This window comes from Diorhabda carinulata, chromosome 9 (assembly GCF_026250575.1).
Source record: "Diorhabda carinulata isolate Delta chromosome 9, icDioCari1.1, whole genome shotgun sequence".
Taxonomy (NCBI): Eukaryota; Metazoa; Arthropoda; class Insecta; order Coleoptera; family Chrysomelidae; genus Diorhabda; species Diorhabda carinulata.
Window position 1 is genome coordinate 10,593,774 of NC_079468.1, and position 11,788 is coordinate 10,605,561.

Genomic DNA, 11,788 nt, shown 5'->3' on the forward strand with positions numbered 1-11,788 from the left:
GATAAAGGGCCGTATCCGTTTTGCAGCTTTATTGGTGGTATGATCCCCCCGGGATCTCAATTTGGTTTATCTCTTTTGCGTTTCCTGACTTGCTCTCTTGATCACTGATCTAGAGAGGTCTATATCTGTTACACTATTTTTCGAATGGGGATGAATGTTGAGTTTAGTTTGTTAAGGACATAATATCCAGAGTTTTGACTACTAGAATTTTGATAAGTCGATTGGTATGGGGAACTTGTAGCTGAAAATTTTGATATTTTGATGAATAGATTGAAACTGTTGTGATTAAGAAAGTTGTTGAGGCTGAAGACGTATTTGCATTTGTGTTGGATTTTTTGAAGAAAATTCTGGTTGTTGCCAGCATGGTGGATTCTCATCATTAAGGGGGATGTACCCTAGGGGCAGATCTTGTTGATTTCATTGTATTCCTTGTATATAGGTGACCTTGTTGGCCACAATCAGAAATTCTGGTCCGATACAACGGCATGGGAAAATATTATTTATATTTATAACATCATCATACATACACCTTCTTGTGAGGGGCACATCTTCTATTAGGATTGTCTTGCGAAAATTATCAACGCTCTTGAGAAGTTAACATCAAACATTTATCCACTCTTTTGGATAAGTATAAAGCTCTGGAATCAGCTTCCATAAAAAGTTTTGTAGTAATTGTTTCTGGATGTTCGTTTCCTACCCTTTAAGACATTGCTATTCGATGATATATACATATCTACTAGCATAAATCACAACAATACTATCCGCAGCTAGTAATGCATTTATTCCAACGATTTATTTTTATTTATTCCAAGCATTTTCATATGTACTAGCGTGGCCTCTTCAATATCATGAATTGAACCTGTTATGGTACAATTTCAGGAGTACTTCTTCAGGATATCTTTTCAACTGCTCTGGAGCCTTCCTAATATCAGGAACTCCCCTTCTACCACATTTTCCATTCTGGGGTCAGAAGTCGTTTATTGCAAATCTGATCAGATAAATATTGAGTGAGACTTTTAGAGGCTCAAAACGAGTCAAAAGCAAAAATTATTCATTTACATGCTTCGCAAAGATTTTTAGTTTTCAGTAAGCTATTCAACACTCTATTGCCTGTTCAAACAAATAGATTTGTCTACTTTCTCACATTTTCATCTGTTTTTGACCATAACTCCTCATTACTCATTTTCACCTTTAAAATGTCATAGCACTTGTGAATACTAATTACATGATTGAAATAGAGAGATTTTAATATTTCGGGAGCTTCTTCGATATCTTCGCCTCAAAACAGATACTGAAAATACGATCCAACTAAAGCTGTAGTAGCAGAATGACAAACCTGAACGAGCTGATACTCAATATATGGGGATATTAATTGTTATGGATGTGGACGAGGTGGTGCTATTAAAATTCACTCATAGTGTTTTTGTCACACCTCTTACCTACACCTTATCTCTAAGGCGTAATAATTGTATATCTTTCAAAATAAAATATAAAAATTACATTCTATACTGATTTTGAATATTAATTCATGTCACAATTTGCATTATTGCAAACACGTTACGTTCAAATTAAATTTAATCACCTTTGTTAAACTGTCCCTAATCCTTTGCTATTGGTTCTATTGTTCAGAAAATGATAATTTAAATAATATTTTTTGAACTTGAAAATTTATGGAATTTTAAGTGACCAAAATTTCGATTATAACTCAGTGGTGATTGCCTTAGCATATAGTAGATAATTTCACATGTTCAAAATATCCTGTGAGCTAATTACTAAGGTGAGGTAACACTAATTCAGCACAGTATTACAAATTTTCATTCCATCAGAAACTCGACCACAAATTCAAGCCTTAATAAATTTTAATGCGGTCAGCCATGTCTGTTGAATTTTCTCAATTGAAAATCACGCAATTTATATAATCGACAGTTTTCGGTTCATTAAAATATGCTAATGTCATTGTGTTATCTCATCTAAAAAATTTAAAAATTGAATCGAATTCTACATCGTTTTGGATGAGTAATCAAATGAGTCAGATTTCCTATTTGAAAAAGTTTTAAGGCTTTATTATCAAATTTCCTGTAGTAAATGTTAAAATAGTTAATAAGAACTTCTATAGCTTGTTATGAGAATTTCAAAGGGAACGATTATTTTTTGAAAATATATGTTATTGGAAGAATAATACAATAATAAAAATAATAATAATAATAATAATAATAATAATAATAAAAAATCTACTTCTCTCTGAAACAACCACTAAATAATATAATGTAAAAAGGAAAATCATGAGGAAATCCAAATATGCGGAATTATATTTAAGTGTCACATATTTTCAGAATAGGAGAATGCCGTTGTCTCCAATTTTTTTCATCAAAATATTTTGATAAAGGCCGGAAATAATTAAGAAAATAAAAAATATTTTCCATATAAGATTACTTTCTCATTAAAAAAGACATGCCCAATAGACAAAACTCCTTTTTTCCTTATCAGTTAACTTTAACATATATTTCTAAATTATACAGTTAAAAACTATCAAATTAATTGAAATAATTGAAAACTACCTCAGAAGTCACTTTTTGAGAGAATGTGGAAAGATATGAGAAAAAGGTATATACAAAAATGTAGGGTCTATTTTCTATAACATCGTTAACATTAGTTAAAGACTATATTAAAAGATATTAAAAGTTTTTTTGATTAATTTACAAGTTATGAATAATAATAATTTTAATATGTGTTTTAGCGGAATTAGCACAATTCACATTCTAATTTTACAATTTACAGGTCCTTTAATTTAATATAAAAAAACTCAATCAATTATCAACTTAGAACATAAAAATACGATCTAAATATTATATATTTATTGAATTACAAATTGAATCAGTAGTTTTTGATTCAATTGATTGTAATCAAACGCGAATGAAAACTTCATGTGGCTTACATTAATTTACGCCCAGATACACGATATGAAAGCGAGCATGTCTAAGTTCGATTGAATCATGCGTACACTTCTCGTTAATACTATTATGATATGGATATAAACTATATTCTATATTCTATATACTGCTTTTCACCGGGAGTGATTTGCAGTCAATTTGAAATTGCACTCCAAATTTATACTTTTATCTTTTATCAGAACGTAAATGGAATGTTTTTTTATTAAAAACATTTTTAAAAATTGCAAATATTCATCATACATCTTTAATATCATTTGTTAGACCATTTTATAAAAAATTTTAGTTCCCATATTTTTTGCTTTGGATCTTTCCCTCGTATTTTCACTTATTTTAGATATATTGAAAACAAATATTGTAGTTTTAAATTTCTTTCACCCCCAAATTATATTTAGGATTTTAACCATGAATCGTTAAATGTATGCTGAAATCAACTTATAGTGAAAACTGCATTATTTTTTAGATCATCAAACAACTTATTTTTGAATGATTAGAGCAACCTTATTAACAGAATTAGATGACCAAGCACGTTTGGGTATATATAGCTTTTTAAGCCAAACAGTTTTTAGTATCCTTTGATTATGAGTTTCATAATAAACATAAAAACTTAGTTTTAATGATGAACTTAGATATCATTTTATTTATCTAATAAAAACTCAATGTTTGCGATGTGAGATGTAATTAATCAATTTGTTCGCGTATTCAAACAATTGTAGGAATTGTATGGGCACAACTTAAAGATCAACTCTTAATTTATTAAAGTTTCAATTATTTAAACTATTTAATACTTTGTTTAATAGATTTGATAAAGTCTTAGAATAATAAATTATACGCTTTCTTTCCTAAATAAGAAACTTTTTCTATATCACCAGAGGTCAATTATTACTTAATACATGATTTCAGCATGTAAAACCAGACTGTAATTATATACTGTATTTATTTTTTGCTTAAAATATAATGTTGAAAAAATAACTGTAAATGAAAATAAAACAATCTATGAACACGGAACATAGTGTATAAGTTTCCCTTTCACTAAAGTTTTACTTTCGAATCGATCCTACAAATATTCCATATTTTATGATCTCAAATTGAATTATGAATAAAAATAATGAAAAAAGCGGTATCACAAAAAATAATTTCTAATTACCTGGCGTTTGACTCTAGTCTTCAGATAATAAAGAAGATAAATCACAGTTCACAGCAACTAAAAAAATCAGATTAATTTGTTCACTGGCTTTTAGGACACATTTTCCAAACTTTCATCACTATATATTAGATTTTTCCTAGTATTGTTCAAAACGAGTTCCGTATATTAGATAATAGTTAAATGTAATATTTAGAAAGTTTGAAGAATAGATCAGACTATCTAGTGGATATTTCACTTTATCACAAATGAATAAAAATTTGACGGTAGTACTTCGTAGTACCACTGTATGCCAACTTTGGTATTTATTTTAACATTGCAACGGGTAATGCGCGCGCAAATTTTGGTTAAAAATCTTATAGAGAGGGAAAGTATAAGTGAAAGGAATAAAGGACGTATTATTGCTGGTTGTTCGCTCACCGCGAAGAATTATTATGATGCTGTACAAAATTCGCGGAGCGTGTTGTTTAGTGAGATGAAAAGTAATAATATCAAACCATATTATTTATGATATTTTATTTCATTTTTTGAGGCATATACCCAGAAAAACCTTCCTAATACATGTTTTTATGATACATTTATTCAATAAAAACTTAACTATGGATTATTTGATTTGCTTAAAAATTGAATATATTACACTTTAAAATAGTTATTTGATAGAACAATTTGTTCTTGACAATGAACGAATAACCAGTCTACGCCCACCCCTTTCCTGATGATGGTTACAAAGTAGGCGCCAAAAGGTCGAGAATTTTCAAAATACTAGCGCATTTCAACACGAGTGCATGTTTTTATTTATTGTTATTAATATTATTTATAAAATAATTTGATAATTGCAGGGAAAGTCCTTTTACATATAGCAAGGGAAAATGTTTTATGTTTTAATGTTTAGTTTATGGTTTGATTTGTAATCAGTTTTAATATCTAATTATCCTTCTGTCGAATATATATATTTTTTCCAGATATTTATTTTCTTTTAATGCAGTTTTTGCTTTTTGGATAGCTAAGCATCTAAATTCAGGATCTGATAGCTGGATAGATCTATCAAGATCCGTACGTTGGTTATATTATTACCTTACAAACTTTACAAACTTACAAACACTAATCTTTTCTTTTTTGTGACATGGTATAGATTCAAATATGGTTTCTGTTTTGTTTTTTAATTGTTTGTAGTATTTGTTTATCCTTTTCTTGGATATGATATTTATCAGTTTTCCCGGATAATTACTTTCTTTTAATGCAGTTTTTGCTTTTTGAATAGCTAAGCAACTAAATTCAGGATCTGATAGTTGGACAGATCAATGAGCCAAATTTTGTTATCACTGATCTTTTTGTGACATAGGACACGAATTAAAGTTTAAATATCTTGAGGACCAAGTTGACTTCAGGTACCATTTTGTTTTTATGTTATTGTTAATTTTATATATGACATCAAGAAAATTGATTCTATTATTTTGCTCGGCTTCGATTGTGAATTGAAGTTTTTATGTTAAGATTTGAATTTTTTATTTATGTTTTCAATTTTATTCTTTGGTAAAGCAGTAATGAAATCATCTACATATCAAAAAAAGAATGGAATATTTATATCAAGACTGCTTGGGACCTCAATATCTTCCTTTACCAATTGTGCTATAACACTTGAAATGGAAACCCCCTTAGCACAACCATCAATTTGTTTGTATATTTCATTTTCATATTTGCAATATGTTGTTGTGAGTACGAGCTTTAAGCTTTTATAAATTAGTTATGATGTATTTCTGTATATTCTTTAATTTTGTTTAATTTAAGAGGAGAATATGTAACTACTCGTTCATTACAACAAATACTTCAATAAACAAGATATAAACTTAATACATTCGTTATCATTCTAATAAATCGGTCCGAATACAAGCAACATAATTTTGAAAAGCTCCAACCCAGCCATATTAATAAAATGATTAGTTGAACGATTGAGTATTTATGTGATTTGGTAATTTTGTTTCTACGCTCATCATAATTTTGGTACAATAGAATATTTCGACAAGACGGTTTGAGTTACTGTTTGTAGCAGTTATATATATATTTTTCAACTTCAAAAACAAGATGACTGATGATGATCAAAAGAGTACACTTTGGGATTTCATTGTCATGATCCCACAACAATAACATTATAAGAACCGCCCCCGGTCAAAGATTTTTATAGTCTCTGGCGACTTCCTGTAAACTTCTTCCGGTAATGGGAAGTCCGGACCAGGTACAGTTTTTTTAAGGATTTTCCCTCCTCTTCAGTGGATTGGAATCTTTCGTCTGATTTCTTTGCAGGTTTCGGCTGATTAGATTTTTTTCCTTAATTCAAGGAAGGTTTCTTTTTTCTATTTGTTTTTTTTCAATGGTGACCATTTCCTAATTTTTCACCATAAATTTCCTTTCCCTCTTTGCTACGGTCTTTTGACCTCTTTTTCTGAATATTTCGAATTAGGTTGAAGACGTTTCTTCAGATCCTCCTTATCTTCCGAGCTGCTATCAACTCCTTCATTTTTGCTCCTTTCTCGTCATTGGGTTTGCTTGTGCTAAGGAGTTTTCTCAGTTCTTTTGAATCTATGTCAACCTGCACTACTTTTGGAAGAGTTGTCCTCACTCTCACTGACAATCCCAGGTCTCCGGGGCTATACTGGTTGGACAACCTTTCTCTGTTCAATTGGTTACCACGCTTTCGACATCGTTCCGCCAATTAGGCCTCTGCCAGTGTTTATTGTTGCGATGATCCCCCACCAGAATCCGACAGGCATCTGGCCACTTCAATAGAAGGGGGAAAATAACCCTTCTATTGTAGGGTACCAGTTGAGGTAATTCTATTTTCGGCTCTATTCTCTTGCCTATTTACTATAAATGAGTTTCAACTTTAATCATCCCTTTAATAATCTATTCATTAGTGCTAGAAGTGTTAATCTCTCACAGTTACTCACATTTTGTATCATATTTAATGTATATTTATGTTTAGAGGGAACGAGCATACACTTGGCTTTATGAGAAAACAAATAATCAACAGCCGTGTCATTTCATGCAAATTGATTATAATTTACTGGAAACACTATTGTTGAAACAGTGAAGAGATAAGTTGAAAAAATGCAAAGATAGTATCTCATTTCATAAATAGTACATTAAAATATTAGCATTGTAATGATTCTCTCACAAATTGAAAGTATTCTAAAATTAATTCTTCTTAACCACATTACGTATTTGTTTTCTTACGAAACAATATTCAAAACAAATCTTATGTTTCGCTTATTATTTTTTATTACGGTTTAAAACCATGAAGTTTATTTTGATTTCATTGACATGAAATTCGTATATATAAAGTAGGGCATCCGTGAGCATAGCCATAATTATTACATCAAAGAAATTAAAATTATGCAAGTGCGGATATGGCGACAGCCACAAGAAAATTATGAGTAAATTTAGCTGTTATTAGATTCCATTTACTTGCATGCAAAAACCAGCAACTTGCAATGGTTGATGCACAGATTGTAAGAAAAGGGTGTAAGCTCAATTTTAATTTTCATACGACAGGGAAAATCGGTTCAAAGGTAGTATATTCAAACGAAATACTAATTCTAATTACACAATTGGTCTATGTTATGTCGCTGTAGCAGCATGAATCCCAAAAGTCATGGCTTATCTCAAATTCAAATTATACATGATTCAATACGGTTGTCAGAAATTGTAATACTTCTTCTGATCTTTTCCAGTTGCGGAAGATATATATATATATATATATATATATATATATATATATATATATATATATATATATATATAAGATATAGTGTTGAATGAGCCCAATAAGAATATTATCAAACGTTAAACTAGGACGGAATGAATGGAGGATATGTGTAAAACATTGGATGTGCAAGATACGAAACATATAACGCGGTAGTGGATATTCTGTATAGCTTAACACTTAACCTTCACAGGAAGAGGGTAGATAGAAGGCTGTTGATCTCGTCATATTCGGGACTGCTATAAAAGCTATACGAAAATCAAAGATGGAAGTTTAGAGTGAAAAGTGGAAACATTCAGCACATGACAATTTACAAGAGATGAGCTGGTTGAGACGGATTTTATAATCAAATTAGACAAACCGCTGGAACAGGATTATGTTGTACCAAAAATAATAAAATCTGTTACTAAGAACCACCCAAATAAACGTATGAATCTCATCGACAATGTCTACTAAAAAAAGAGTTATCAAAAATATAAAAGACGGTCAGTTTAGTCTGTCTGATAGTCTGATAAAAAGGTTGTCCAGCACTCAGTTCCACTCAATTTCAATAATGCTTTCAATCCGGTACCATAGCGAGGTGCTGTAAAATCACTACCAAGTCATTTGTATATATATATATATATATATATATATATATATATATATATATATATATACAAATTGATGGTATATATATATACCATCAATTTGTTTGTATATTTCATTTTCATATTTGCAATATGTTGTTGTAAGTGTGATTTCTATAGCTTTTATAAATTCATTTGGAGGTATTTCTGTATATTCTTTAATTTTGTCCCATTTTTTTATTAATATCTTTTGCACAATGGTAATAGGAATATTTGTATATAAAGAAACCACATCTATCCATATTCGTTAGGAATTTTCATACTTTTAAAATTATCTTTGAAATCTCATGTGTTTTGTTTTGACATAAAATTTTTTTTAAAATACTTTTGAAATAATTAGTTAATGGGGCAAGAGGAGTCTTATCGTTCAATAATCTCATCATTTTATTATTATAATCTGCTGATTTCAAGATAAAGTTTTATTAGATTTATCTGCTTTCAAAATTTTGAAATTTCTATTTTCATATATGAATTCTTTGGTTTTAGTTTACATATTTTGAGGTTTGATATTGCTTTGTTATTATTTGTTTTTCAATTTATTTTTGAAATTAGTGATAATATCACAAGTACAAGTTGTAATTGTGTATTGTGTACATGTTTCTAAATGTTCTTGATTTCAGGTCTCATCAATATACACCTTATATAATTTGAATGTGAAATTTAATTTTATTATTGTTATAAGAATTATATAGTTGAGGCATCCGGCAAAAATGTAACTTTTCATATCTGATTAACTTAGTCAAAATAAGCAATAGTAATAATAATTTTTCAGATTTAGACAAAGTTAAACTATATATATAATACAAATTAATTAATCAAATACTAGGGTAATAAAAATATTTTCCAAAATATTTTTCAAACAATTAGATAGTAGTGTGAGAAGAGTGAATTCTTGAAACAATTGGGTGTAGGTTTGACATACCGTACATTTTAGGGGGTATGGGATTGTTGATTTTCAAATTTTTATTTGCATTTGAGGGCGAAATAAGAACTTGTTCTTCCTAAGATCAAATGAAGTTATTTTTTTGTTCTTGATCTGATTTTTTAGGTCTTGTTTAATTTGTTTGTAAGTTGTCTTATCAATCAAATATTTCATCATTTTATTATCATAATTTTCCAATTTCATGATAACCCTTTTATTAGACTTATCTGCGTTAAAAATTTTGAGATGTTTGTTTTGTTTGATCAGTTCTTCGGATTTAGTTATATTTTGAGGTCTAAGAAGTAAGAAATTGGAGAAATTTATACTGCCATGGATGAAATAATGCCTAATTATACTTCTATTGTACACGTCCTCCTAGAACACCCTGTAGTAATACTCCTAATCACTTATCACGCGCAAGTTTAAAGAAAATGATTCACCCTCTCGTCGATCCTGCCTGGCTCGTTTCGTTCGTGTGTCATTATACTTCTTGCGCTTATTTCGTGCAGGTAAACAACGCAAAAAACGAATATCGTGTTCTTATCAGTAGCGAAAAAATTCCAACGGTGTTTTCAGTTTAAAAGTGATTGTGCATAGAATTAAAGGGAATATGATTCAAGTAAGTTCACAGTTAATACAAATACAAGTATGTTTTAGAAAAGCAGCGAAAGAGACACCATATATTAATCGTATGATTAATATATTCGGCATGGGTTAGTCTACCTTGTAGACACATGAAAAGAAGCCACGATAACCCAGCATAGTTTTTGACTTATGCACGCCGAGTCTCGCATCAGCAACGGTCAGCGTGACGTGGCAACATATGATTCTGTACGTTGGTACTTCCAATACGTTACAAGAATATTAAACAAAATGGTGCCTAATATATTATTATGGTGCCCAAAATTCTAAAATAACCAGATATCCGCTTATTTTACAGTCTTTTTTAAGACAATACAAACGTTATGCCTACACAATACGTATTAACACAGGACTTCTTCAACAGGTTCAGAATCTGAATCCTCTTCATACGCGGATAGCAACTCCTCTAGCTCCGGCACTACTTCGGATAAAAGCGCTAGAATGGGAGAAATTAAAACCATTCTTGGGGAGGATCCGACTGAGGAAAAAATTTATGGAACGGAAATATCCTCAGAGTTGGCCAACCGCTGGAAAAGCTATCTCCAGAATGGCATAGACAAGGAAACAAAAGCTAAACTTTTTGAAAACAGCCTTGTACCGAGCAACTGCTCCTTGTTGGAAGCAAAACATAGTGCCGAAGACCCCGATCCAAATATTACCAATATGGTGGAAGCGGGAAAAATGCTCTGCGCGGTTCACCACGCCATTACCAACCACAGAAAATTTTTACTGTACCATAATTTTAATCAAAAGGTGCAGAAAGTGGCATCTATGCAATTAAGAGACTCCACTCTTTTTGGGGAAGACTTTGGCGAAAAATGGAAGTCCGCCAAAAATATAGAGACTGCAGCAAAGGAACTAAAGCCCCAGACTTCAAAAAACCTGAAGACCTACGCCTCCAAAGATCGATGGAAGACACAACAAAACAGAGAAGGGAGGAGAGCAGTCAAATCCAGCAAAGCTATGACCTTCAAGCGCCGGAACGAGAGAGAGGCTCCGGAAAATCGGAGACAGGGGCACAGCTCCTACAGACGTCGTCAGATATAGAGGTAACCTCTAACACAAAACTGGCTGGACGAATAAGGCTTTTCTTCGAGGAATGGGAGAAAATAACAACCAACGGTAAAATTCTAGGTTGGGTTAAAGGTTACAGAATACCTTTTAATGCAACTCCTGTTCAAAAGAGGCCTCCAAAACCCCCAAATTTAAGTGGGAAACTAGAAAAGTCTTATTCAGACAGCATTACCAAACTTATTGATATGGGAGCCGTCAAAGAAGTGACTAAATGTAATGGGCAGTTCTTATCTAGTTATTTTTTAAGAAAGAAACCCGACGGCAACGACAGGTTTATACTTAACCTTAAAAAACTAAATACATTTATAACACCGCCCCATTTCAAACTGGAAGACAACAGAACGGCAAAAAATCTTATCTCACAGGACTGCTATCTAGCTTCAGTTGATCTAAAAGACGCATACTTCTCGATACCCGTAGCCACTGAGCAGAGAAAGTATCTTAGATTTCAATTCAAAAACAAAATTCTAGAGTTCCAGTGTCTTCCTTTTGGCCTTGGCACTGCTCCTTACGCATTTACCAAAATTTTAAAACCAACTATTGAACATTTAAGGGCGAAAGGTCTGTCCTCTGTAATTTACTTAGATGACACATTGCTCATTGGAAAAAGTAAAACAGAATGCCGGGATAATATAAATCAGACATGTAGTCTTCTTCAAAGGCTTGGTT

General features: G+C 31.2%; 1 protein-coding gene across 8 annotated transcripts in view; it reads right to left on the minus strand.

Annotated features, from left to right (window-relative positions):
• Nucleotides 1-4,407, minus strand: part of LOC130898237 (A disintegrin and metalloproteinase with thrombospondin motifs like) — a 141,533-nt gene extending 137,126 nt beyond the window's left edge. For 5 of the 8 annotated variants that reach the window (XM_057807361.1, XM_057807358.1, XM_057807357.1 and 2 more), the window contains exon 1: nt 4,096-4,376. The gene's annotated coding sequence lies outside the window, so the exon portion shown is untranslated. Of the gene's footprint in view, nt 1-4,095 lie in introns of all 8 variants that reach the window. The other 3 variants (XM_057807360.1, XM_057807355.1, XM_057807364.1) reach the window with 2 other exon arrangements.
• Nucleotides 4,408-11,788: the final 7,381 nt, after the last annotated feature.